The sequence below is a fragment of the Mastigoproctus giganteus genome, chromosome 8 (genome assembly GCF_048544385.1).
Source record: "Mastigoproctus giganteus isolate SK-2022 chromosome 8, ASM4854438v1, whole genome shotgun sequence".
Taxonomy (NCBI): Eukaryota; Metazoa; Arthropoda; class Arachnida; order Uropygi; family Thelyphonidae; genus Mastigoproctus; species Mastigoproctus giganteus.
The window spans coordinates 144482294-144506886 of record NC_143582.1 but is presented as its reverse complement, the minus strand read 5'-3'; the positions used below and the strand labels follow the sequence as shown (position 1 = coordinate 144506886).

The 24593-nt window shown below is 40.0% G+C and overlaps 1 protein-coding gene across 1 annotated transcript in view; it reads right to left on the bottom strand.

The window, feature by feature from the left end:
- The window catches only part of LOC150081884 (muscarinic acetylcholine receptor DM1-like), a 105748-nt gene extending 85351 nt beyond the window's left edge, over nucleotides 1-20397 (bottom strand). The window contains exon 1 of the mRNA XM_090379795.1: nucleotides 19998-20397. The gene's annotated coding sequence lies outside the window, so the exon portion shown is untranslated. The remainder of the gene's footprint in view (nucleotides 1-19997) is intronic.
- Nucleotides 20398-24593: the final 4196 nt, after the last annotated feature.

Here is a 24593-nt window from a genome sequence, read left to right as displayed (position 1 = left end):
GGGATGCTGGCGGACTATCAGCATTTGAAACGTGACTATGATGCCTTAAAGGAGTCCATTAAATGGGGTTTTCCATTACTGAAACTTTCGTTTAAGATTAAAAGGAATTCTTGTGTTCCCCGCCCCCCCCTAGGCTCGAGAGAAAATCAAGGACTGGAAGTATTTTCAATTCCATCAGTGGCTAATAATGTATTTAAGCTTAGCTCGTCACTTATACGACAGAAGAGATAGTTCCTTACTTAAAAATAAAGTAACAGAATGCTTCTAAGACTCTCCCTAAACTTTCTTCGTATTAATAATGCAAATTTTGGATGTGCAGCTACAACTCAGCTTTTATAACGGTGTTTGTTTTTATCTTTAATGCGGGCAAATTTGTAAGTTTTACGAAGCTGTCGCGGATATTTTATATTTCAATTTCAAATACAATTTTTAAAAACATTCTTCGTTCATTTGATGACTTATGCTGTTTGGGATTCGACATTACTTTAAATATTTATCTGTTTATCTTTTTTTTCTCTCTGATTGCTGGCTTGTGTCGCTAACTTCGTTTCGTTGCTTTTCTCCCTCGTGTATTTCGGATTATTCTTTAGAAAGAATGAGATATTCATCGCGAAAATTGTAATTGCATTTATAGAAAGACGAATTCGTATTTTAAAATTTAAGTAGAAAACTGAAATCAAACTTTTTTTTGTGTAAAATGAAACAGCAGTCAGATTCCGACGAAAATTCGATTAATTTTAAGTCTGAACACCGAGAACGGCTTACCCATTCTGTTTTTTAGCCTCCCTCAGCTTCTCGTCAACCATTAACCCCCCCCCACTGAAGTTCTCCTCCCCATTCTTCAGCAAATGATTCAAAGAGAAATAGCTTGAGAATTTCTACACATTACATCCTGCGTAACCTTGGTGGCTCTTCTTCTTTCGTCTCTGAGCAACAGACCATTACAAATGCTGTCTTCATCTTTCTCCATAACGACTTAGTGCAGACAAAACTGAAAAATTAGCCTGATGTTCTTTTCTTATTTGCTCGGTGCAAATGATCGGTACGTATTCCCAGAAGAAGAATTGTTATGATCACTTCACATTCGACTCTTGGGTACGTTTCAGCAAGCTAAGTGTACTTGGCAGCTGATGCAACTGTTGGATGCTGGCCTTCTTAAATCTCTTTGAAATATTTAAGTATAAAATATTCGCTAATTTTTGTACGTGTGAAGATTCAGAAAGAATGTCATTAATGGTAGTTGATGGCAAGGCATTCACTAGTTGAAATGACCTGGGCCTTAGCGGTGTTCACTCACTATCTTTAGAACGACCACTGTCTAGTCCTAACAGCGAGATATTATAAGACCATAACAGTTGGATGAAAAGCAAGGTTTCTTAGCAAAACACCTGATCATCAGCCTTGTAAAAAGCGTCAGAACTTGTTGTGAGAATTCCATTGCCATCAGGAGTGATTAAATTCTCTATTAATCTTCTGAATTATACACGAGTGGTCTCTTAGAGAAACAGAGGCGTATTTCTTTGACCCTCAACATAATTGAGTCTTATATTAAAAGTCTTTCATATAAAGATTTGATAGAATTTATATAATAATTTGCTTTTGTCTTTTCATCCGGAACACTCTTTGATTTTCAATAACTCAATGACTGAACAAGTTTTCGATCTTCATTTATATTCTTTTTAAGTGGACAGTGCGATTGCCACATTTAAACTACGATAATATTCATTCATTCATACATTAAGCACGTGTAGCTCCAGCACGTTAGAATTTGGATCTAAAAATAACATGGACGGCAGTAACATCTGTAAGGTATCGCCCGTCTAAAATAAACTGGCTAATTCTTCCTGCAGTCCTTGCAAAAGAAAGTTTGACTTAAATCTTTTAAAACGTCTACATGCAAGAAAAGGCTAATACGCCTAAAACAAAATGATCAAAAAAGTTTCTGGTGTTCCCTTTCAGAACATCAAAAATAATGGATGATAATAACGATATTACTTCTTCATGAGACCCCTCGTGGGTAGCACAGTTGGTAGGATCGCCATCCTCTTCAGACCGGGTGGAAAAGACCTGAGTTCGAGTACCGTCGATGATGGGAGAAATTTTTGTGAGCCTTTTTCACAACGTGGCTTATTTAGTCGGTCTCAGGCGAGGATAGCATGGATTTTCAACCGGAAACTCGGGTTTTTCGTCCAGCAAACAGAAAATTGAACTCAGAACACTCAGAAAATCAACCCCAGACAATATACACATGGCCTTAGTCGCCGATAATCCTGAAACCCTAATAGAACGTTCCGTGTTCGAGTTGCTGTTTGCTGGACGAAAAGCCCGAGTATCCGGGAGAAAAAACTACGATACATTCGCCTGAGACTGACTAACTCAGCCACGTTGTGTTAAAATGGCCATAAAAATTCCTCGCATCATTTACGGGATTCGAATTTAGCCTTTTTCCACCCAGTGTGGGGAGACGGCTATTCTACCATCTGTGCTACCTACAAGGGCTCATTAGGGGAGCATATTTAGATCAGTAACGGAGAAAAAATTTCCTCACTTCGTAAATCACCAACATTTAATATAATAAATCAATGTTCTGCTGTTGAAATTATCATATACGTTAAATGTTTGAGTTCGGATTAATTTTTATAACCAGTTTCGTATCATAACAAAAGTATTTAAATAACTTTGAACACCGAAATTCCTTTCCATGGTTTCGAATTGAATATGACCTGAAATCCGCCCAGTATTTATATATGCAAGTGTGCAGTCAATATTTTCATCGGCGTTCTTTACAAACCTGAGATATCTGTTGTGCTATTATTATCCCAACCCAAGTGGGGTGTGCAAAAGCGCTTTGTTATTATATATCTGGGGAACGAATCAGTGATGCAAAAGAACATAGATAAAATGATTGGCAGTGCAACGAAAAGTTTCTTTTACATCTTAATAAATAACTCTGGCTGTTTCCATGGTTGCATCGAAAGAACAGAGACAGCTTGTTCAATAAGCGTTAACGTTCCTCAGTAAAATAAATACAAACAGAACTGCTACAACATCAAAAGAGTTGCTGGCTCAAAAGATTGTAACCAACCACGATACAGAAATTTTTCATTCACTCGTACACGATTTTGAAAACAAATATTTGGTCCAACTGAGTTATCTGTTGCTATCAAAGCTTTCCTGCTTGTTTTTTAAAGTCTAGTTTTCTTGTTAGGAATGCCATATTGCTGTCGGCTATGTCAGGTACCCAGAGATTCTACAGGACTAGTCTTATTGAGTTCGATATTGGAAGTGGAATGTGAAATAGCGATCTGATAAGCAAAATATCTTTACAGAAGTTTACGTTGATTTACTCTGTGAAATGAAAACGACAGTTGAGGTAGTATTAGGTGGAATGGTTGGGAGGATGAACAAGGGAGGAAATTAGCTCGCAGTATGGCTTTTTACCTTATTCTTAGATTTTATTGTAATATCGGTTGAAGTTACAAACACTGGATTTCAAAATTTAGACGACCTCCCACTACAAACAGTTTGGAGATACTATTTATTTATATTATACATTTTCCATAAAACTGTTTGACTAAACCTGTGTGTACAATTTTACCCAAATTATTGGGACACCAAGAGAGTCACATTTTAAAAACGTATAAGACAGCATTTGACCTGTTGACCCCCTCGTAGTCTTTGAGGACAACTTTCTAATGATTTGTGATCCATGTCGACGGATCATAAATTACATAAAAGGTATTTTGATCAAGGTAATCTGTGGAATATTATTTAGTTTTACCTACGGATGAAGCTCTATCTGACAGTTCAATGGACATGAATAGATCGCTGCAAAACTCAACAGGACTAAATGAAAATTCCTATTTCTGATTGTTTGCTGTTTTTTGTGAAGGTGGAATACCAAGATTATCACCGAAGAAGCGGGGGGAAAACATCAGCGAAACGTATGATTTTGGATTCTATTAGTAATGCTTTTACTTCTATTATTTCGATAATAATACATGTATATAAGTTTAAAAAATCAATTTAAAATTAATGGAACTTGGAAGCTCGCGATCCCTTTGCAGAATCCCCAAGGTTCCGCGGAACACAACTTGAAAACTGTTGATCCAGACAGTCTTGGACCTTGGATATTTCTTAATCCGCATTAAAATATTTGTCAAAGCATCTGAAAAACCTTTATTCTAGACCTTTTTTCTATGTATCTGTTGCTCTTTGATTAAAATACAAAAACAAACAATAAAGATCATATAACTTCTCCTCTCTCATTACAAGTCTCACTGCGCCTTAAGTATCTGCAAATCCAGTTTGAAACCTAAGCGTTAAACCATCACCCCCCCCCCCCCAAATATGTGATTTTCTGGTTTTAACAAATACAGTTGGTTTCCCATATCTTCCAGGTGTAAATTTGTCGAAAATCCGGTTGAAGACTGTTTCTTAACAATTCATCAGTGAAGAGTACCATGATGGTTGGCCTACAAAAAGAGCTCCGCGTGAACTCTGGTTTGTGTAGGTCAAAGAAAATGTTAAAGTGAAGATAGCAAACAGTTTGGTGTTTTGCAGAATTCAGTTTACTAGAAAATCGTGCACTGGCCCAGTGACTTTCAATGCTATAAGAGGTTATTAACACACAGTACACTGCCATACCATTAATATCCAGACACCTGCCTTTAGACAAAAAAAAATAGCTTTTATTGTGTCATTTAATATTTTGTGCTGAAACCTTTTGATTTTATGACGGCCTTCAATTTTCGCGGCATACTCTCAACCAGTTTTTTTTTTTATAAATGTCAGGTGATATGTTCCTCTACTCGGCTTTTAACGCAGCCACCAGTTCGGCCTTGGGCGATCTCGACGTGAACGTACCCGACGATCCAATATATCCCAAAAATGTACGATAGGGTTCATATCAGTACTCTGGGCTGGCCAATCCAACTTTTCCCACCCATGTCCTCAAACCACTCTGTTATGGGCCTTCCCCGAAGTATTGCTACATTGTATGTTGGAAGAGCATAATTGTCCAGGCTCTTCTGGTATTGCCCAACATCCATACACTTTAAATCTCTGACATTTCCAGTGAACTGGTACACCCACAATGAAAACTACGCGGAGATGAGGGAAACCGCTGGTGCCGTCTGACACTAAATACACCTTATTGCACAGCATTCGTGGTTTTGTCGATAACGACTAATGGGCCCAAGCCACACCATGAAAGGAACCCCATACCAGGACACTGCCTCCACCAAACTTCATTGTTAGGAGGACACAATCGGGAAGGAACTGTTCTTTTGGCATTCGCCACACCCAGGAACAGCCATCAGACTAGTAGAGTGCGAACCTCGACTCTCGTCGAGGACTGTTTTCCTCTGCTCTACATTCCAGGATTCGCGCTCCTTACACCATTTTAATCGGCGTCTAGCATTTGTTAAGGTGATATAAATTGTTGAGGTAATTCTGTGAACGTGTCATCTTGCATGCCCACTTTTGCAATTGTCCGTTCGAAGCCCAGTGTGCATACAGTATTTATAGCAGGTTCTGTGACGTGTTGCATACGTAGGGCCTGTTTCCCCATCCATGGAGGGGTGTCCGGATATTAATGGTAGGGCAGTGTATATCGTTTGACATCTGGTCAAAGTTGATAATGCCTCCTCCCTTGAAGTCTTCCACTCGTATATATGGTATGCAGGAACACAAGACCACCAGCATGTCCGGCAAACTCTGAAGCAAGTTTAGGGATAGACAGTGATCATCTTGCGCGGAGGTAACACGAAGATCGCTTTGGACAGGTCTCCAGAGATAGTTCGCTTGTGTGTTTTGGATCTAGTTCCACAGTCTGCTTCAGCCGGCTGGTCACTTCTCGACTTTTTCGCGAATCCATTTGCTCTATTGCTATCAACTTCAAGAATTTATCCAAAAGTCTTTGTGACACTTTCATAATGATGGTTATGTTTAAATCGATAAACACCTGATTTGAGCGTATAAAGGATTTTGAGCGACTTTGTTTACTAGGTCACACAAAAACCGATTTTTTAAATAAATAACAAATATATGTTAATAAATAACAAATATATGTTAATAAATAACAAATATATTGTTTTTATTTCTATTTTAAAAATATGTTCCTGTTTTAATTAAAGTGTTTAAATAAAGGTGGTAAATTGTTTGTCGTTTTTTAAAATTCGGTATGCAATAGAAACTTGTACACAGGCCCAGTGGCTTTAGCCGCTAAAAGACATTATGAATACATAGTAAAATGGAAGGGGGGTGAGAAGGTTGGTATGAATATGAAAGGTTTATTTGAGGAATCTGGTAGCATGTTACTTTTCAACGTAGTTTCCTTTGGATTCAATATACATTTGTCACCGATGCTGCAATGAGTTGATTGCAGCTGCGAACTGTTTTCTCTTGGGCCTCTAGGAATGCATCCACCGCAGCAGTGATGTCACTGTCGGTGGAAAAATGGTTGCCAACCAGGTATTTTTTTTTAAAATAGGAAATGGGTGAAAGCCCACTATATCTGGTGAATAATGAGCGGATGGTCCAAGATTTTATGCAGTGCAGCCATGGCAATGACAGACTTGTGGGCAGGGCGTTGTCCTGGTGGAACAAGACTTCTTTGCTGAGTTTTCCTCGGCGTTTTTCTTTGATGTTTATGTTTTCACGAAAGTGCCTCACAAGATCTGCGTAGTTAGCCCCTCTGACTGTCTGGCCTTTCTAAAGGTAATCCGCTAGCAAACACTCCATCAGTATCCCAAAAAAACCTGATGCCATCACCTCGCCAGCAGAAGGAATCGATTTGGCCCTTTTTGCAGGGGGGAGAAGGGCTGTGTTTCTAGTGTTTGGACTGCTCCTTTGTCTCTGACTGCAAGTTATCGACCAGCGTATCATCCATGGTCACAAACCTTGCAAGTAAATTTGTTGCGTCTGCTTGAAGACGATGAAAAAGTTTAGCTCACTTGACAACTCTTGCATGTTTGATCTACTGTCAACAACTTTGGGACGCATCGTGCTGACATCTTTTTCATAGCGAAAACCTCTGTCATTATACGGTACACATTTTGATGAGATGTATAAGACGCTGGCAATGTACCGAACTGTCACTCGTCGATCATTCATCAGCAGATGATGCACACTGTCAACAACTTCTGGAGTGATGAATATTGCAGGTCTTCCACAGCGTGGGTAATCTTCCAGGCTCTTCCGCCCTCGTTTAAATACTACTGCCCACTTCTTAACCATGAAATAGAACGGGTATCCTTCTCCAATGTTATAACCATATCTTTAGGAATTGCGTTTAGCGTTAGTCCTTTTTTCTTCACAAATATTCGATGATTTCACGGTGACTGATTTTGTTCATCTTCCTCATTCACACAACTTTGTGACTTCAGGACCTGTAATAAAAACAGAACTAATTTATTGAAGCTGCATGAAACTCGGTGGGTTACTCTTTGAAGATGTTATATATTAAGTTCGGAATTTTTTTAACACTGTACCACTAACTTTTCGTACTTAAGCCACGAACTTTTCAAACTCCCCTCATCCTCGCATATCATCGATACATGATATCACATAACTAAAAAATAAAAATTGCACGAAGAAAGTCCACTGAAGATTTCTTGATTTAAAATTTCCTTTCGTGTGTTACTTGTATTGGGGAGAAAAAGGTCCCACAAGTAAATGATATGATAAAAGCTCAGCCGTCAGTGTGTACGAAGTAAACAGACCAAAGTTACTGCCCTTTGGCATTTGCCGAATACTCGCGAGTAAGAGGAGCTTTTTGGAAGAGGCCTCGATGTTTAAAGAGGCAATCTTAGCAACGCCTGATTTCTTGTATCACTATTTTAAAAATAAATCAGATATCGTGCCATAATCCCATGGCAGTTATCTGACAGAATAGTATCGTGGTGAGTGAAATGAAAGGCTCATGATGTCATCGTCCCTTGGACCTGGACATGTTATTGTTCCTACAAGTAGATTATTCAACTGATATGGTTCGATGCCATTGAATGTGTTTGTAAAGACATTGTTGATTTCTGCGTTAAAGAAATCTTAAAAGTTATTAATCTGAAAAGATTTAGTTGAGGATGTTTATTTGAAGTTCTATCAGTTTATGACACCTGAAAAGTTCGCAAGATTCATCATCATCACAGATGGATCTCCTCCATCGGGTCTGACGAATGAAATTATCAGATTTTTTTTATCCAATACTGCCTATATAAAAGCTGAACTGAAAAAAATTCTTTGATATCCCTAAAGTCTTCAATGGAACATCGTGAATTACTAAAAAAGGAGTTAACTTGGAAAGCCGCAGTAGGAAATTTGGATAATAAACTACCATCGCGATCTTCAGTTGAGAATCTTTGGAACTCGTAAGTGAAACTCGGACACACGCAAATTTAAGGAGCAAGGCAATAAAAATTTTGTGTATCTCGACGTATTTATGCGAATTTCCATTTATGAGTGGTACATTCATAAAGAAAACGTATTAAAGTGGAATAGCGGACGAGTTATTATTATTATTATTATTAATATCAATTTATTTCCGAAGAACTGTCCTTTTACAGCTATGCAGCTAGAGGACATGAGTTATATACAGAGAAAAAAACATAAAATACAGACATATGCATTGCATACAGAGCCAGATACAATATACGGCCTTAAACAGCCACTGGTGAAGATACAAAAACATAAAGTTATAAGAAATACAAAAACATAAAGTTACAACAAGTACAAAAACATAAAGTTACAACAAATAAAAGTGCATCCGGATACATCGAAGCGTGGATATTGCGGTATCACAGAGAGTCCACCTAGAGCTTGACTAAGGCATACATGTCTGCAAGAATGGAAGATCTGTAGGTTCTGTCCTTGCAAAGTTTCTCAGCGTCTATGGCTAATCTGTTAAATATTTGGAAGGAGTTGTGTGGAAACATGTTGTCCAAGGAGGACATGCTACGCAGCTTCGACCTGTATGGGGAGGTGTTGGACTGGCATCTTCTACTGTCGGACGGTCTGGCGATGATATCCTAAATATCGGGTGACTTCAGTTTTCCGGATAGAAGCTGAGAGAGGGTAAGAAGGTTCCTAGAGATGATGTGATACCTCCAAGGAAGCGTATTAAGATTGGTGACCAGAACAGATTTTGAGATTGTAGGTGTTAGCCCAGCAACCCTATTTAGCCATTTCAAGATCCAGAATTCCAGGGAGAGGAACCTGGCTTGGTATGATGAGGGTGCTGAGGACCATATAGTCGAGGCATATAATGGAATTGGGAAAATACAACGAAGAATGTATTTGATGATAAGGTCCGGGTTATGGAAGTTGGAGATCTCTTGTTTTACTGCCCATAAAGCCGAATATGTTTTCGTTCGAGTGGCATTAAAGTGAGGCAAGAAGGTGAGGTCTTTGTCCCAGATGATACCCAAATCTTTATGTTGGGTGACTTTTTTAACTGGAGAATTCGCAATAATGATGTCCACCTCGTTGGTATTTTTCTTCTTGGTGATAGAGAGTTGTGCAGTTTTCTCTTTATTAATGGAGAGCCCAATCGCATGAAGGTAGTTTTCCAGTTCATGTAGCTGTCGGTTGGAGCTCACAGTAATAGACTGGAGAGACTGGGGGCATTTTGTGATGACGAAGAACTTAATATCATCTGCGTAGGTGGTAAAATTAGTACGGTTTGATAGGAAGGGTTCTAAAGATGCGGCGAAGAGGGCGGCAGAGAGAACGCCCCCTTGGGGGAGCCCTCTGGAGCAGAGAATGTGGTGATTATGGTTTTGATTTCTGATCCATAGGATCCTGGACTGAAGGAGTTTCCTAAGGAGAACTAAGATGTTGCCAGAGATTTTGAAATAGTTGCACAGTATGGTACATAATGCATGGGTGGACAGATTGTCAAAGGCCGCCTTAATGCCGAGAAACACAATATCCAGTTGCTCTTTGTTGCTTAAGGTACTTTCAATTCTGAACAGTGTGTCCAAGAGGTTGGTGATCGTGGAACGTCCAGGTAGTACACTATGGAGGTATGGAGGTTTGTGGCCGAACATGTGATGGATGAGAGCAGGAAGTATGGCTCTTTCCAAGATTTTGAGAAAAGTGCATCCTACAGAAATTGGTCTGTAGTCATTAGGCAATTTTGGGTTAGACTTTTTTGGAACTGGAGAAACATAATATGTGTTCCAGATAGCAGGGTAAACTCCTGTTACGAGGACGGAATTGAATGCATCAAGCAAGAGATCAATGATATATATACACTGCACAGTTTAACCATGAAAATAGGGAATCCATCCGGGCCAGTGGTAGACTTGTTGGGAAGACTGTTGATGACCTCAGTAAGGCGTTCCTTTGTGATGGCTATTTTATCCAGTAATGTCTGGTTAGCTGGTGGATTAACCCGAATAAAGGGGTTTGGGGCAGATAGGGGCTTAGTTGCGAGCGAGTTAGCCCATGCAAGGAAGGTGTCAGTGGACATGGGGGACTGTTGATTCTTGTTGGTGAAGATTCTTTTCCCAAGTTTCATTCTGTGTGCAATCCAGTCATTCTGCGCCTTCCTCCGAATGCGTAGGAAGCGTGCCCGATGTTTTTTATAGAGTTGGTAGTCGGCTAGATCCCGTGTTTTTTGCCATTTCCTGTATAGTTTCTGTTTCATGATGAAGGCGAGTTTTGCGTCGCTGGTAAACCAGTTCTTGGTCCTGGGAGACAGGCGTACAGATTTGGAGGCCCCTTCACAGGCGATGTCTTTTAACAAGTTTGCTAAATTGGTAAGCGTTTGATCAGGATGGCTAGCAGCAATTTTTTTCCAGTCTGTAGCTTTTAGTCTTTGTAGGATGATTTGAGGTTGCATATATTTTAATGAGAAGATCTTGAGTTGGGATTCTTTATGGTCATGCTGTTCAAGTTGTCGGGGAGAACATAGACATTCACTATCAAAGGAAATTGGGAGGTGATCTGATGCAAACTTAAAAATCGGCGTTGTGAGAGTAAGATGGTCAAGGTTATGAAATAAGAGGTCTAGGTTTTGATGTCGTCTTGTAGGTTGCGTATGGGTTAGTCTAAGGCCTAGAGATGAGAAGGAGCGTACGACGTCCTTCAAAGCAGCTTCGTGTCTTGGGGAAGGCATGTTGAAATCTCCTAAAACAAAGGTGAGCATGTGAGGCTTGAGGTGGGTTATAATCCAGGTAGTTAGCTCATCCCTTGTGTCGGGATTATGGTCAGGAGGCAAATATACCGCTACAACTTGAGTTCTCACTTCTTTAACTGTAAAAATTGCAGAAATGGCTTCAAATGCAGGGGAGTCGCTGAGTTGTGCACACACAAGGTGATGGATGTCTTTGTAAATGATGGAGACGCCACCTCCACGTTTGAGGTCCCTGCCGTTGCAAACATTTTTGTAATGGTGAGGAGTGGCCAGGTGGGTGAGTTGTCTTCCATGGTTAAGCCAAGTTTCCTGGATACAGATGAAATCATATTCGTCGAGCAGGAGGAGAGATTGCAGAGGGGCCAATTTGTTAACAATGCTGCGGACATTTTGCGAGAAGACCCTGATTGTGTGGCATGTATGGAGGTTTTTTGGAATAGATGATTGCTATTGTAGAGGACGAGTAAGCAGGGATTGCTGAGGGGATGGCCTTTTTTCGTCCGAGAAAGGTCTGATAAGTATGCCTGGAGGCCAGAAGTCGGGATCCAGAACTTTTTCGTAGGCAGTGGGTGAACATCTTACTAGAAATGAGGCGTAGCCAGTTTGCCTAGTTTTAAGCTGTTTTACTTCGATGCGGACATTGTGTTCCACAAGAAACATTCTCTTTATGGAATCGGGGCTTGTTGAGGGTCCAAACCGGGAGACAAATATCTTGGTTCTGGGCAAAGCGACAGAGATGTCATATTTCTCTGCGAGCGTCTGTTTACTAGGGTGAGTCTTTGATAATCGCTTGTTGACTAATGTTGTTGGAATTCTTTGGTTGCCTTCTAGTGGGGGAGAAAATGGGGCGGGGCTCTTGCTTCTCGAAACACATCTCTGGTCAGCGATTCTCGGTTCAGTAGCTTGGTCATGTCTGTCGTGTGGTACAATATGATCATTTCTTTCGTGAAACAGAGTCAACTTATTAGTGTGGTTCACTACACCGGTGGTTTTGTTTACTTCCTGTGGACGTTTGTCGCTTTTCTTCTTCTGATCCCGATTCTCAAGTGATTTAAGGAACTTGCAGTAATCTGATTTGATTAGAAGAGTTTCAAGGGCACTTTCATTTTCTTTAGCCACCCTAAAGGGATTCTTATTGTGCATCTTTTCTTTTTGTGTAAGCAGTTCGGCAGACTCAAGGGGTGTCGTTTGCGTGGCTGCATCCCGTTTTGTGACTATGCAGCGGTCATTAGTGCAAAGACACCGTTCAGCACTTATTTCCTGAAGGGTGCGAGCGATTGTCCCGAGGACTTCACACAATTTTGTAGATGCTTCCTCGATTGCTATTGTTTTTCTTTTCCAATCATCCTCCTGCACCTTCAAAATCTGTCCCGCGAATTCTTTTTCCTTCTTTGCTACATGAGTTTTTAGCAGTGTTATTTCTTTCCGTATCGTCATTAAGCTGGGTAGTTTGGGTGTGGCTGACGTTCTGCTGTTCGCTGTCGGTGCTGCTTTAATATTTTTGGTTTGACTACTACAATCCAAGTTGTTTTCTTTCAGAAGTTGGGGGGTTATTGCAATCTTGCGTTTTGATTTGGTTTCGCTGCGGACAGATTTGAGTTTGCGACTCATTCTCGTGTGTTTCATACGATTGATTGTGCATTCCGAGACTTCGCTCTTGCGGGGAGATGCCCTTGAAAAATCGTGGCTATCGGAAGATTTGTTTTCTTGGGCGGCCTTACCCTTACTTTCGGGTATGTCGCGGTGGTTGCATTGTGGGATCACTGTGGTGTTTATGCCCGATAGGCGCTTTGCCACTTTTTTCATGTTGCCGAATAGGGCTGTTAGTTAGTGAATGGTTGATAATTCTAGTAAGGAATTCACTCTGTTAGGTCGGGACTCCCAAGGACGAAGAGTGGGGGTTCTTTCAGCTTCAAAACAAACAGCCCACGCAGTGAGGGGAAGCTCGCACGGACGACCTTGAGAGAAGCTAATGATTAAGGGACGGGACACAAAAGGCACGTAGAGCACTGTTGGCTTTTGATATAGCTAATATTAAAATCATAAATATCTTTTTACCTTGTATCTTCTGTCCGGAATCACTTAAAGATCTGGATTGGTGACTTAAATCCGCGTCGGAAGGTATTAAACTTAAGCCATAGGGTTACTGTGGCACTGAAATATTACAGATATTGGAGGAGCACGTTGTAGGACGTCAGCACTGCTCGAACGAATGCGATCACAAAAGTCAATTCTCAGAGACCGTGGAAATGAGTTCTCTAAAGAGACGAATTCCTGATCGCCACGCTCTTTCAATCTGATGGAAGGATCTCGGTGTTGAAAAAGTTAGAAGAATGCCTCCACACGGCAGATTGCATAGTTTCGGCTGTGAAGTAGTAATGGAAGTATGATTTAATGAATTTGCACTGCTGATGTTTGTAGACGGTGCAATGAGTGACAGTTCTACTAAGATATTCTAGACAACACTACAATTCCTGAGCGGAGAAATTTTTCGGTGAGGGACATACATGTTTCAGTAAAATATCTGATAAAGCATAATGATCTGGATTTGATTTTCCAACGTGTAACCTTAATCATATTAAGCATCTCTGAGATGAACTGGGGAGTCGTGTGGAAAATGAGCCATGGAGATTGACTTTATTAGTTGCTTTTAAATATTTCCTGAGTCAGGAACAGGGAAATATTTCCATTAAAACTTGCCAAAAAATTGATCTTGGTCCATCAATGGTCAATTGGTATTTTGGTCCATTCTTCCTTCAACACAGCGATTATTCAGGAACTGGTTGCGGACGTGTCTGTCTGGCATAAATCCAACATTCCACTTCGTCCCAAAAGCGTTCACTGGAGTTAAGGTCATGGCTCCTGACATGCCAATTAAGCTTTTGCACGCCCATATTTTAAAACCAAATCACTACAGGATGTGTTGTAAGACATGGTTCATTGTCTCTTGGTGAAAGAGAAAACGCTCTTCCCTTACTGCTGCCACAGAGTAGGAAGAGCAACGTTCTCCAGATTATCAATACACAGCATGGAATTTATTATTCTAGGAATGACGACCAGCGTTCCAAGCCTAAACCACGAGAAACAGCCCCAGAAGGCTAGAAAACCCGTGTCAAACTTCAGTTGGAACGACAACAATCCCAGAAGGTTAGAGAACCCGTGTCAAACTTCATAGTTGGGAACACACACTAATAAACCATGTTCTCTGAGCATCTGCCAGATCCAAATACGGCCATAATATCGAAAAACCGTATACCACCGTTTTTCATTCCATTGCACAAATTTCCAAAGTTCTGGAAATCATGGGTTGCGCACTAGGTAAGTCGATGCTATGCACAGATTGTCCTGATAATTGGTTTATACTGCACCTATTCCGTAAAATCCAATGCATGGTCTTCAACACCATATGCATAATGTTGCCTGAACGAAATTCTTTTTATACTTATTCCTGGCAAGTGGATGGCGAGTATGCTTCATTTTCCCCCAAATCCCAAGAATGTTGAATACTTTAGCAATGTAGTTCAGTATCGCACTGAAAACTAAATGTGGATCTACACCATAATGAAAAAATTTTATGAATATGATTTGATGTTTTGGTTGGTTGTGGTAGGGTTTTAGGCACATCAGAAACTTTGGCCATATTGCGTCATATATAATGTCTGTAAATTGCATGTGTTCTCTAGCCAACTCTAGTTTACGGGAGGAAAAACCATGCTACCCTCGCCTGAGACCAACTAACTCAGACACGTTGTGAAAAAGATCACAAGATGGAGCGTATAATGTTTATTGCACGTGAAATGTATTGGTGTGACAACATATGCAGCCAACATAGCTAACTTCATAAGTACAATTGTTTTTATTGGCTTTTCCCATTGTGGGTTTTTAATCCCGCAAAACAAATATACGATCCATATACCTACCCTCTTTTCAATGGAATCTAGGAGCCTGAGAGAGGTTTTGGGGATATTGTCCCAGATGTGGGAACAATATTCCACAGTAGGCGGGTTTGCGATTTGTCCAGTGTGAACAGCCGTTTGGAAGGAGAAAGCATTCTGCTGTTTGCAGAGGAAGCATTATTTGTGATGTGCTTATGCTAGGAGACTTTAGAAGCCAGGGTAATTCCCAATAAAGATATGTGATCTTGTCGCGAAATCAGAGTTTCATCGAAGATACAGAAGGATCTTTTTTGCCAGATATAAAACAGGGCTGGCTGAGTTTTAAAAGGATTGAAATCAACTAAGTTATCTTTGTCTCACTTTGGAGAATCACTTGGAGATCAGCATTTAAAGCAGTGGTAGTAGATATTCCAGAAGTTGAAGCTGTTTACGCAGAGTAAGGTTTCTCAAACTGGAAGGCGAAATAGACTGTGCTATCATCAGGAAAACTATAGAAAGGATTTTCAGTCAATGAAAGATGGTCATTAATATACAAAAGGAAAAAATTGAGAGAAAGAACTGAACCTTTTGGAACTCCTGCATTAGTGGAGAAGTTAGAAGACAGTGAGCTATCAGAGAGATGGAAGCTTATTTACATTACCTTTATGCTAAATACAATTAAAAGCCTTTGAAATGCTAAGAGCGGCTTGAGTTTCACCAAATTCTTTCACTGAATATGTCCATAAGCCAGAATTGAGTTGGTGGTTAATTTATTTTTCGTTACTTTAGAAAGAGTAGAAGCAAGTGCAATGGGCGACAATCAGATGAGAAGGATTTGTTATCTTTTTTGTAACTGACTGGATATGAGCAATTTCCAAGCATCAGAGAAAACACCTTTGAAATAGGAAAGTGAAAAAATTCGACACAACAGGAACATGCTCAGGAGCACAGGTTTTGAGAACAAGTGAAAAAACCATCAGTACTTGGAGCTTTCTTAGCATCAAGATTAGTCAAAATCCTTCTGATATCCTTTTGACGGAAGACCATGAGAGGCATTGCATGGAGTGTAGTGGGAACGGTAGGAGGTAGTTTAGCAAGATCATCAATACACGAGTTAAAAGAAAAGGAGGATGCTAGCAGGTTAGCTTTATCTTTGGCTTAAATGGCAATAGAACCATTTGGTTATCACAGAGGTAGGAATAGAAATGGTAAAACGCTGCGGCAAACAGCTTCAGTAAGAGACCAGAATACTCGACCTGTGGAGAAAAAGTAAGTTTTCTACTCTTAGCCTATTCGAAATCTTGTTTGGACTGATTAATAACTGCTTTCAAAATAATGAATGAATGATTAATAACTGCTTTACAATTGTTGCTAGTTTTGGTGTAAGCTGAAAATGAACTTGGAGATTTTGATGCAAGCCAATTGCGATATACAATATTCTTACCTTGAACAGCCTTGGCATATTTATTGGAAAACCAAGGTTTATATAAAGAATGAGATTTTACGGTGGAGTGTGAAATAAAGGATTTCATCTCTACAAGAATAATTTACTGAAACGATCTGAGCCAATATTGACAACAGAAGATTTAAAACAGTAATCCAACCATAGAAAAGAAGAATAGAAATCTCGCAAATCATCTCATTTTCAATCTTGTAATGGCAAACAGCACGAGGTTGAGAGTGGTAACAAGAGAAGGGCTCCATTTCAGAAGGTACCATCACCAAGTTGTGATGATGACTTCTCAAATCTACTTCCAAGTTCGCGGATTACCTCGACCGTGTACTTAGAAGGGTTGTTTGTGATACAAATATCAAGCGTGTGTGGTTAAGATTGTATGGTGTTCCTGTAGGTAAATAAACGATCTGTGCGAGGTCATTAATAATTACAAAAACCTCAGCGTCTATACCAGCCGGATCCGTGTGACTCGAAAACGGAGGCCAGCTGGAGTTGTGAACATTAAATTCACCAAGGAAAATTATCTTACTGTTAGGAAAGTTGGACCGTAGAGAGTAGTTTCAAGGAGAAGTCAAAGAGTTCCAGGTGATTAGTGGAGCTGAGAGAACGACAGGAGCAACTCGAAGATCGAAAAGAGGAAATTCGAAATTATTAAGTCTCTCTGACAGGGAATATCAGAGCGAACATATGCACAATACTACCTTTGAAGCGAAAGGAATCATGCATCGAATAATTTGGACAACAGAGATTTGCAGTGCTTGAATTAACCAATAATTGGAATTCTGTCAGAATTCCAATTATTGGTCTAGCGGCCAGCCTGCGAAAACACCATTTTAGTGCTGTATCTTAGAGTGAACCATACAAGTACCATACAACTTTAAACCATAATGGTCCAGTCCAGTTAATTATGAATAGCTCATACTACAACTTGTAGTCTGATAAATGGCAGCTGTCGCTGATTGGCTGCCCTCTTTCTTATCAGTATTATCAAATTCAGGACAACAAAACCTGAATCCTCGTAAATGCCTACGTGGGCATGTTGTAACATGTCTGCACAGGCATTGATTGCAAATAACAACCATGCAACGCTTGGCGATCATCATCTTTCACTTGAATACGTGTGTACGTATTAACAGTGTTCTCTGTGATAAGTCTGTGATTTTAAGCAAACGATGAAGAGAAAGGGCTGGCCGTGTATGAAATCGTACAATAAGCGAAAGGCAGCCAAGTTTAACTGGATTAGAAGGGTATAAATTGATAAAACACATCATAAAGTTAAAACAGATGATGGCAGCATAATGGCTTTTCATTGATCGATCTTGTTTTCCTCCAGGGAAACAAAGTAAGATCAGACAGAATAGAGAATTGGGGAAGATGCAAGAAAAGAAGTTCACAAATGGAATGGAGAATTCGTAGGAGGTGTGGGGGTGTTCATGATCAAAGAAAGAAATTCACGTATATCTTTCTGGCTTCTACTGGAATCGCATTAATCATGAATGACGCTGCCATTACTGGCCTTGCCATTCGTGCGAATTTTAATTCAAGATCCTTTCTGGTATCTCAATTACACTATTTGCCGCTAACATCCCTCGTGATGTTTGTTTTAATACCATTTACGCTTAAAGATATCTTCTTCTGATCGATAGTAATGAAATTTAGCTTTCAAAGACCCGTACTGTCCTTAGTGCTCTTAAAGATCAGCACCATTACTCCTTATTGGGTTTTGCTGTTCAATTGCTCTCATCGTATGTGTTGGTTTCGAAATATTTGCGCACCTTAATAACGGTCGTTAAATGGCTTGTTTTTATTGTTCTTTATTTGGTCCGGCAGGTATTGAGCAATAAGATACGGCGTACCGAGAATGGCTACAATCTGAGTCGAATTACACGAATTTATAGTGGCTGAACAAAAGACGCAATAAATGAGCTAAAATCTACAGAACAGCACTTTTCCACTGAGGCAGCGTGTGCGATATTGCCTGGTGATGGGATAGAAGTTTTATGGTGGCCGTTACGTATATGGGAATTGTCTGGAGATGTGTGGCTCAGATTCCTTTCTGGCATTTAGTTGAAATGCGTTCTACGTCCCATTCTTCAGCAAAACATCTTATGCTTTTCAGCAGCACTTACTTGTAAGTGTTATTGTCAAAAGAGTGTGGTTTGTTGATAATATCCCGAAGTAATACCTATTTAGGCCTTAACGGTTTTCCATCCATCTAATTCTTTTTTTGTATTTGACTTTTTTACCCTTTTATCAGAGTTGCTTTTCTTGTTTTTGTTACATATATCTTTCAGTCAAGCCATCATGAAATTTCACATTCCCGGTCATTACGAACGAGTTCCTACCTTGACTTTTCCTAGCTTAGCGCTGAATTAGCCATCTCAGATAGCCGTAATGAGCTCCAATAGATGGAAGTTTCATTGACTGGAGCTCATTACGGCTATAAGTACAATAATTGCAATTAGTCCAAGTTGCAATTAGCTGATTAAAACCCAAATGGAAGACTGCTACAGGCATATGATTGGTCATTTTCTTTAAAATGGGTTTCTTCTGATGCTTTCCTGTTCCTTATAAGACTTTTAAAACAGTTCGTAGGCTTTTATTCAGAAGTTTAATTAACCCCTCGATGGACTGGTTGATCTACAAAAGCATTTACAAACAAACACGATTGAAAACATGGAGCTTTTATTGTTTGGTAGATTCCAAAAGTTTTCTCAATTTCTACAAAGAAAATTTATTCTTTTCTTTTTCACACATTACAGCTTGAAAAGTACATTTAAGTGTGTATAGTGTCTATCGAAGCGTGTGTTCAAGGATTGGTCAGCAGAGAGTTGCATGGTTTTGTTACTCCAGAAGCTTGGGTTGTATGTCCAAAAAACAGACAAATATACCACAGAATACACAATTTATAGACATAATATACTTGATTACTTTGGCGCTTAACACGCAAGGATTAACGTATTAATCCTAGCTTAAAGATTGGTATGCAGTCTTGTAGGATGAAAAGCCGACAGCATATCACAGAAAAAACAGTAGTGTTATAATAAATCCCCCACTACAAGGGAGAGAGGTCTACAGGTCACCTCTGTGGAGGCTATTTTAAATAATGGAAACATATTCGTAAATTTAAGACTATCTTCTTATGTTTTTTTGTATCTAAGAAGTTATTCATTTTTAAACGTATGTTGTCAAGCGAAATTCTTTAGCTGTGTTCGCTAATCGAATAATCAAGATTGATCGGATGGAAGTTAATAAAACTTATCGCAAAAATAAATAAACAGCAAGGGATGGAAATAAGTATTCAACGCAGATGCAAGAAAATTCTTAAAGCTTTAAGAAAACAAGAAGACGCATTACAGATTCTTAAAAAAAGAGAGAAAGATCCCTTTTGAGGACTATTTCTCAGATTAATGAATTACTGCAGAAGCAATAGACGAATGGTTTAGTTTTGGCTTTCAGTTGAAGAGCAGTGTGGCAAAAGACAAAACTGACAGAACGTATATAATTTAACACAATTCAAAGTCCTTACTTGTTCACGGCTTCCAGTCCGATGATCCTGAAGTCTTTCTTCCTCCACCGATCTTGACACCAGTTTAGACCTTGATCCGTCGGAGCCTTAGCAAAAGCTTCGCCGCAGAAACTCTGAAGTCCGTTAATCATGTTGGAAACCGCGTGCGAAAGCGACCCGTTTCTTTCCTTAAGATGGCCGTTGACGGAGAAGTAGAGGAACGTGAAAAGACTCGCTTTCGTCTACCCTTTGACTACTGTACGCATACTGCCGAACCACATTTCCGAAACGGTATCGGGGTGTAGTTTACACACTTCACTTTCAAATAGATCGATAAGTCTGCAAAAATCAAGCCTCTAAATATGGAGGTCTCGGTTAAGTTCCCAAGGAGAGTGTCCAGGTCTTATCGGAGAGGGGTGGGGAGGCTTCGGGAGGGAAAACAGTGACGACAATGAGGCGGATGGTGGGATGGCGCCGCTTGATCACCGACTGGAAACAATGATGCTACGGCACGTTCGGACAGCGTCAATAAATTTAAGCGATCTCGCAATCGTGGACACAAACACAAGTCTATGTTTCATCCTTTCTCCTTTGCATGCCTTCAGAAAACTCGCTGACCTGCCCTCCGGCGTCGTATGCAGAAGCAGAACTCCGCTTTGTCCGATCAAAGTCACGAAAATAAAATGCTGTGTAAACTTGTTGGCGGCGAAATGCGAAAAGAACCGCACAACCTGGAAAAAGAAGAAGCGAACAGAAGCGAGGGATGCAGCGTATTCCGCACGTGCACTCGCCAGCCACTTCGGCCTACTGGTGCGAGCGCTCTCTCACTCTCTCTCTTCCACACACTGTCGGCACTCCGTTCTCGGTGCCAAGTGCTGCCTCCTCCTCCTCCTCTGTACTCTCGATCCAGAGGAAGATGCCCAAGTTGGACTGCTGTTGAATCAATATATAAAAGCCTACATACACGCGAATCCTACAAACGCACCGAACACTTCTGCAGTCTAACTCCCCGTCTTTTTCCGTTCGCTCGGAATGGCGCGATGATTCGGAGGAAGAAGGGGAGGAAAGGGTGTTCGCGAAGGTGGATGTTGATGCTGACGCCAGTGCATCTTAAAAGTTTGGTTGTTATTCAGAAAGGCGAACAGTTTCGAAAAAGCGCTCTCTTTCAGCTAAGAGTAATCGCACGGCTCTTGGCGCACGTGCGTTTTTTTTTTTTTTTTTTTTTGTTGTGAAATCACGTGTAGCGGAATTTGTTTTTATAAGGGGGGTGGGAGACAGCGAGGGGTCTAATCAGTAGGTCTACTATCGTTGTATGACTCGTCGAGGGAGCTGCTGATTTATACGTCCGAAGTATTTCTCACGTGTTGGGATAAGCTGCGCGAGATCTATCGATACATCCCATTAAGCATAATCGGGTTAAACTTCAGCCATTAAAATTTGCATTAGTTCTCCTTCGCGCCACCTGGTAACCTGCTTTATAACGAGATTCAGATAAAGTTAAAATAAGTCTGTGACGTCATTCGTATGACGTTATAAATTTTTTTTAATACTGGATGGAGTTGCGAGCATTTTAGCAATTTTTTTACGCATTTTCGAAGTTCTTTTAGGTGCTGCGGATTTTTATTTGTCCACTGCTGTACAGTTAAAGCTCTGATCAACGGCCATATCCCATCGTAACGGAATCTCCAGCGGAAGAAACGAAATGGGCAGAATTAAGATGGATCCGCTAGGGTGTCCGATCAGTCTTTATCAACCAGCACGTACAAGTTGCGCGATGGACAGAACATAGCCCTGAAATCAGACGACAAAGAACATTCGTAGGACTGCAATCGTAATATATCACCTAGCCGTCACCGAGAAAGAATTTCTCTTATCTTACTTCACACAAGATGGAATATATAGGTTCCAGGATCTTCGTTCTGCTTTGGATGGATCTACGCTCCATCGTAAGCAGGATGAAGTTGCTGTTAAAGATGTACAAAGGGAACATTAAAAATATTGAAAGACTGAATATCAGAACATATTTTTCATGATCTCAATGCAACAACAATAGCCTAGTTGAAGAATGCAGAAAGTTTTACTTCCAATGAATCACCACCAAATATACTAAAGGGAATTTATTGTATGCTTTTTATGAAATTGTCACATCAATAAATCCAAAATTAAATATCGAGTTTCTATTTTGTTTGGCCGAATTGTACATAAATTCTATTTGTGGTGCAAATAAGATGCATAGGGGGGACAGTTAATTTCATTTGTAATCATCCCTAATAAGCTTCTTTCAATTACAAATATACTAAAACGTTCTCTCCTTGGGGAGGAGAGGAGACGAGGTGACCCGATCAATAATTCAGCTGCCAAAATGATTCAACAGGAAGCGAAAACTTCAACATTTACAAGAGTGGGCAAATTAAATAGAGCAAAATTGGATATGGGACTCCTCCTTCGATAGCGATCCAAGCGGAGGAATAAATACACCAGCTGTGTCAGAAAAGGACTCAATGGCGTGTGCATTAATCTTAGAAGTGGTTTAGCACTCTCGATGACAATAAGAGAGCTAGTGGAAAGCGGCTCACGAAATAGAAATGTTCTCACGTATGTACTTTAAAATCCTACGAGTTGTTGGCAACGTCCCACTCATTTCTTCAGAAACATCTTTTGTTGGAAGGTAGTCATTATTTAAATTGTATCCATTAATTTACTAAAGGGATATATCAAAGCTTCGTGTTTCCTGAAGATGATTAATTCTAAATGGAAAGGTATTCGAGACTTACTTTTGGAGAAGTTTTATTCTTAGTATTTGTAATCAAATACGAGTACAACTGACATAAGTAGTTGGACATTTAAAGAGATGTTTCTTGAATTTCAAATATGTAATTCCAAATGACCTCTTGTGATTTATGAAGTAAGGTTACGTTACCTTTCTTCGCTGCACTTTCGAAACAGAGTTCTTTGAATGAAATGTAATCTCTTCCATCATGCAGTATGATTAATGTCTTTTGGAGTTATGATGGACGTCATGGCGAGATCCCATCTTCCTTACATTTCGAGGGTACAGCTCCGAAACGGTGTTCGCAGCCCTGCCGCTATATAATCGACCTAACCGAACCTCTATGAGGCATCTGCATCAGCTAATGTATAATCTCCCTGTCTCTACTCTCCAGTATAGTGACTGGAGGGAGTCCGATATAGTCAAACTAATAGAACAAACTTATCTGCGAAAAGATCTAAAAAGTTCTAATCTCAATGACGTCTATTTGCAATTACAGCTTGCCAAGCCTACTTACTGTAACTGACAGAATCCAAATTATCGATTTATTCAACAGCAGTTGAATGAACCGATAATTAGGAACATTATTCGCTATAGGATTCCTTTCGCTTCAAAAGTGGTACTGTGCATATGTCCACTCTGATATTCTCTGTGACTTAGAATCTCCTCTGGTTTAAAATCTCTCTACCCCAGTCTGTCAAATTCATCTGTTGCTTCTATCGATCCACTAATTCCACAAATCACTTGGAACTTTTTGACTTCGACTTCCTTTATTTGAAACCAAACTTTCTCCAGCCCAACTTTCCTAACAGGTAATTTTTATGACCAAGTTTGCAAAATTCATAACTCCAGCTGACTTCAGTTTACTAGTCAAACATACCCAGCTGGTCGGGATGAGGCTTTTCCGATTACCAATGACCTCGCACAGATTATTTATCTACCAGAATACTAGACAATTCTAACCACACAGCCAAAACTTTTGATATTTTTCTCACGAGTAAACCCCTCAAGTACACAGTCGGGGTGAGTAGTACTCTAGGCACCTCAGATCACAACTTGATGATGGTCTCTTCTCCAATGGAGCCTTTCTCTTTTAAATTTAATGCCAAACAACACGCGGCCATTTTAAAGTCTCGTGCTGTTTGGCATTAAACGAATGCAAAATGGACAATCCGATCCGCGAGATTTCTATTCTTCTTTGCCCTGGTTGAATTACTGTTTTAAATCTCCTGATGTCAGTATTAGCTTAGTTAGTATCAATGAAATTATTCCTGTAGGGACGTAACCTTTTATTTCACACTCCACCTTGAAATCTCGTCCTTGGTTTCCCAGTAAACGTGCTAAGGATGTTCAAGATAAGAAAGTTTCAAATCGCAATCGCCTTGCATCCAAATCTAGAGATTTTTTTCTGCCTACAGCGAAGCTTGTAACAATTGTAAAGCAGTTATTAATTAGTCCAAACTAGATTTCGAATAGGCTAAGAGTAGAAAACTTGTTTCATGCCCAACCGGGGTCGAGCATTCTGGTCGCTTGTCAAAGCTACTGTCCGAAGCTTTTACTTATCTTTACTCCCAACATTGTTAAAATTTGATGATTCTATTGCCACCTCAGCTAAAAATAAAGCTGACTTACTACCATCCTACTTTTCTTCTAACTGTTGTATATAACGATCTTGGCAAACCACATCCTACCATTCTCCACTCATTGCCTCCTGTGATCTTCCGTCAAAAGGCTATCAGAAGGATATTGAACAATCTTTATGCTGAGAAAGCTCCTGATATTTCTACACTTGTCCCAAGAAATTTGTTCCTGAGTTTACCCCTGCTCTGCGACACCTTTTCTATTTC